The 5,146-nt window shown below is 36.5% G+C and overlaps 1 long non-coding RNA gene across 1 annotated transcript; it reads left to right on the top strand.

Moving 5' to 3' along the window:
• Positions 1-3,191: 3,191 nt before the first annotated feature.
• Positions 3,192-4,606, top strand: LOC136063596 (uncharacterized). The gene is made up of 2 exons (XR_010625230.1): positions 3,192-3,400; positions 4,301-4,606. It is a non-coding gene; the product is annotated as an uncharacterized LOC136063596 (long non-coding RNA).
• The last annotated feature ends 540 nt before the right edge of the window (positions 4,607-5,146 follow it).

The raw sequence follows: 5,146 nt of genomic DNA, 5'->3' as shown, positions 1-5,146 counted from the left end.
TTAATATGTTGCTAATGTTTTGAATTTCATCCATTGTGCTATGTCTTCTTGTGGCCTTTTCTGCTTGTTTACAGATGGCTGCTTCTCCTGCAAAGAAGAAGACTGTTGTTAAGAAATCTGACAAAAGACTGAAAATGGACCCTAACCTATTTAGGTCGATTCAACACTTTGAGAGATATAGGGATTCTTTCTCAAAAGGAACCATCATTCAGGAAAGATTTGTTGATTTAAGGGATTTAAAGGACACCTTTATTCCAAGTTGTTTTAAGGGTAGAGGTTAGGAAAAATTGCTGAGTGACCTACCTCCTGCTTGTGAGCCATTAATCAGAGAATTCTATGCAAATGTTGTGATAAGGGAGGAGGAGTTGAATTGTTAGGTGAGAAGAAAGGAATTCACCTTAGATGCTCATGACATTGATAAGGTTCTAGGGCTTGAGGGTTTAGAGGATTATAAATTCACTAATTACAAGGACAGAATGCTCTCTCTAGACACTGTCCAAATCAGGATTGGTGGGGTTAAAGAAAACAGATGTCTCAACACTATTGATTTTCCTAAAGACATGAGGTGTCTGACCACCATAATGATGTACAACCTGTATCTTATAAGGAAAATGGCTACACTGACAAATGCCAGAGCTATCTTTCTTATGGAACTTAAGGAGAAAACCTTCATTGACATCAGCTCTCACATCTTTGACACTATAGTGGATGAGACTAGAACCACCTCAAGACCCAAGCTAATATTTCCTAGTCTTCTCATGAGAATTTTCAGAGCAAAAGGTGTTGCAATCCTTCAAGATATCAGTCCCATGGCTCCTCTATCAGCCATAAACAAGTTTACTCTCACAAGGATACAAGTTCGTATTCCAAGTGATGAAGAGGAGGGTGACCAAGGAGAAGGGGATCCAATGGAGACTGAAGCAGAAGCTGCAGAAAAATCAGTCACACCCAGGAGCAGAAGTAAGAGGAGTAGAGCCTCAACTTCATTAGCTGTACCTTCTGATGCATTTTAGATAATCTTGGAGAGGCTTGATACACTCAGAGAGGTTCAAAATCAGCATATTGAAAGGATGACAGCAATGTAGGATCAGCTTGATATACTTTCAGCTAAGTTTGAAAGCATATACACCAACTAGGAGTAGTGACCTTTTGGCCATTTCGGTCAAAAAGGGGGAGAATTTTTGGGCAGCTCTTGAGGGGGAGCTTTCATTTTCATATGTTGTTATGTTTATAGCGTTGATACTGTGTTTTAGATAGCTGCCGTTATTATATTTTTGATGCACTATGGCTTTAGTTAATGTTTGGGTAAAACTCATATTTCTTGGATAGTTTTGAAACTATGGTGGAAGTTTTTCTATATATATTATAAGTTTTTTCAACATATTTTATTTTATATAGTTTATGGTTTGTACCTGGTACCTTTGTAGGCTTTTAAGGTTTCTGTTTTTGGTTTGTACCCATATTGCTTTTGTAAGCTTTTAGGGTTTGTTTCTTTGCACTTTGTAGGCTTTATTGTTTGTACCTTAGTTTATGCAGCATGTGTGCTTTGCTAAATCAGTACTTATAACTAAATGTTATGCATTTCCTTTTAAGTACTGTCACTCTTGTGCTCTTGTAGGATTTTATTCCTAGATGCATATATTTCATGTACTGTGCATTGGTTGAGTGTTGGTCATTCAAGTGATTTATCTTGTGTCTGTCAACTTGAATGTCTAGATGTTCATTCCAAGTGTGAATGACCATTGTGATCACTTGTTTATAGTGATTGCTTGTTTTGGCCTTGCCATGGTTTATTGCTTTATCCCATTGTGATTGATCGTATTGTGCTTGTTCCATTCGCATTACAAGTTTTCTGCATACAATGAACTTATTGTGTTGTTGTGTTTCAGGAGTTTTTGTTCTTATGGTTCAAAAAGCTTCACAGATTCTAGAGTTAGGTGTGAGTGAGTTTTTCAAATGTTCCCAACTCACGCGTTAAGTCTAGAGCTTGTTATAGGGTTTTGTCACGGAATAACCAAAGGGGGAGATTGTAAGGTTGAAATTTATCAACCATCTTGTTGGCTTTATTCCGTGCCAATTTACTTGTAATTTAGCACTTAGTAACCCTGTATTTAGGTGGGATTCATGTAAGGGTGGTGTGTGAAGAGAGTGTGAAGAACTGTTCATTTGTGTGCAAAGAAGCAGGGACTTGCGGTTAGGACTTGCGACTGACTTGCGGCTTGCAAGCTGCCAAATGCTATGCATGTGAGAAGTATGCGGGAAGGTGAAGGGTCACGCCAGCTGTCACACTACAGGACAAAAGTCCCAGGCTGGCCAAGCCGTTATCTCGCGACTTGAACTTGTGACTTAGACTAGTCGCAAGGCCAAGCTGCCAACCAGCCCTGTTTGGGAAAAATTGACTCTTCGTATTCCAAACACACATCACTATATATAGACCCTTATACACACGAAATGTAGAGAGCTTCCAAAGAGAATTTTGTGAGAGAAACCCTAGAGAAAAACAGATTGCCTTATCCCTAATCTTCACTAAGAGACTCTTCAAATTCCTCTACTCTCTTCCTCTCTATTGATACATCCTTGAGAGGTTCTTGACCAAATCCTTTTCTCATCACACCCACGTTTGTGAGAAGGTTCATTTGGTGCTAAGAGAAGTAGTTTGGAAGGGACCAATGGTTATTGGTTAATGCAGTGGGTTATAGCGGAATCCGGTAAACTAGAAAAAAAAAAAAGTTCGGCGCAACCTCGTTGGAGCAAAAAGCTTGGAGGGCTTAGGTACTTGGGTAGATTAGGCTTGGAGGGTCCTTTGCTGTTCATGTATCCGAACTACATTTTCTAGTGGATTATTGACCGCTTGGAGGGTGGCAGAGAGGTTTTATGCCGAGGGCTTCGGTTTCCTCTTCGATAACACATTGAGTGTTATCCTTGTGTTTGCATCTCTCTTCCTTTATCTTTGCCATTTATTTTATGTTGTGGATGTGATTATATTTGGCTTAGATTGCTTATCAATTCTGTGTTTGGCTTATGTTCATGTTCTGCACATTAATTGTTTGATAATAAGCTTGAATTGATATTTTGTAATTTGGGGTCTAAACGTTCAAGGGTGTTTTACACACATATTGAACATTCACTTAGAATCACACGTATTCCACCCAAGTCCAATCTCCTTATCTGACTTTGCTGCCCCAAAAAGTCTTCTCCCATATCTAATCTTCTTGGTTGCACCAGACAAGAGAGTCCAGCTCCTTTACTTCTTTCTCTATTCCTCTTTCTTTGCTCTTCTTTCTCTCTTCTTCCTTTGTTCTTACACGGCAGCCCTCCCTCTCTCACCAAAATAAAATATCCCTCTCTAAAGAAGAAATTAAAGGTTTAACACTAAAATTTCAGCTTCAAATTATTGGGGGTATGTAATCAAAACTTCATTTGTTTATTTCTACTTCTTTAACCTCTATCCTGATTTTATAGGCTGAATTATGATTCTGTTTTAGTGATTTGAAAGTTTGATGATATTATGGTTTATTGAATATTTAATAACATATTTTAGTATGTTTATTATAGGTATAAAAATACCCAAATGAAATTAAGGCCTATTGCTATTTGTTGATGATTTTGTAAGAATATGTACTGAAGCTGTCACTGTGACAGATTTGATGTTTACCACAAGAAAATTATGTATTAAATCATATTTTGTGAATTAGGATGCTAGGATAGTTTTAATAAATCCTAAGACACGTATGGTTGATATGGAAGTGGTCTCAAAGCATTTGGATGAATATAAAAATAATGGTTTAATTTTTAAGTTGCAAGAAATTCTGTCAGGACAGATTTGAGTATGCTGTCTTGTGTGATTTTTAGTAAATCATGGGTTTATTCTTTGACTTCGAAATTTTTATGGTTTATACTGGACATACAGGGGAGTAGTTATGTAAAATTTCATAACAATTGGATGTGTGTGGATAGCCCGTTTGTATTTTACAAATGGAGCATATTCTGCTGAAATGAGCAGTGAACAACATATGCTACACCTGACTTTGTGGATTTAATTCTCAAGTTAGCATGAGTGTTTTGAGCTATAATTTAATATGCTCATCTTTTGGTATGTTAGAATCATATATAAATTTTATGAATTGGTTTCTCTCTGATTTAATACATCATGTTGTCTGATGAATGTTTTTTGTATTTGTGGAAACCTCTTTGAGGTGGGATTAGGATTTCCTTGGTTCTAAGAGATAGGCTTTGAGATGAATGTGTAAGTTTATGTTAAGAAAATATTAGATAGTAATTAGTTTTGATTTTGGTTTAGGTGTTACCAGCCACCAGGTCTAAGCTCCTGCGACTTTAGGCTCTCGATTCCTCTGCTTTCAGGTAAGGGATAAGTTATATGAGCATTTGGTAAGTCATGAGGTTATTTTAAAGTATATTATGCATTAAAATGTTTTTGATTAGAGATATGGCATGTAAGCATTATCAGACAAAGATATGTTCGTGAGCTTTCAAAACCTTATGTATATGATTTAAGCATATTGATATTATTACTAATTCCACGAACATGATGAAGAAAACAATGGAAATGCTTTTATTATGGAATGTTATGCAAAATAAGAAATTTTAGTATGATGTATAAGTATGAAATGTTTTTGGGTTATGTTCTCTGGTGATTTGAACTCTGCCAGTAGGGGTTAATTACTGGCTTTCCATAGAAAATGTTATATGATTGGCCATTAAGTGGGACTGGCTCTACTGTATCAGCCCTTGTTGGTTACGGCCAACTTGTGGAGGAAGCCAACCTACCCCCATGGTTGGAAGATATGTATTATGATGTGATCTCGGAAATACCTGGCATTTTGGGGAATGCTGGATTCCTAGCACCGTGGTGCTAGAAGCCTCCCAAATAAGTACAGACTTATCAACTATAGGCTAACCAATAAGTTATTTATGAACAGCTATATTATGTTATTAATCATGAGAAAATTATTCTGTTAAATGCATTGTGGAAAGTTAAAAACTCCCATGAAAAGAAGAAGTTTCTGATGAAAAGAAAGTTGTTCATTAAAGATAAAAGTTTCTGAAGTTCTGTTATGTTATAAAGATAAAGTTTCTGAAGAAAGTACAAGTTTATGTTAAGAAGTTTTCAGATATCTGTTTTTCT

This window comes from Quercus suber, unplaced genomic scaffold (genome assembly GCF_002906115.3).
Source record: "Quercus suber isolate HL8 unplaced genomic scaffold, Cork oak 2.0 scaffold_545, whole genome shotgun sequence".
In the NCBI taxonomy this organism is placed as follows: domain Eukaryota; kingdom Viridiplantae; phylum Streptophyta; class Magnoliopsida; order Fagales; family Fagaceae; genus Quercus; species Quercus suber.
The sequence above is the reverse complement of the archived record's forward strand: the minus strand, read 5'-3'. Positions and strand labels throughout refer to the sequence as shown.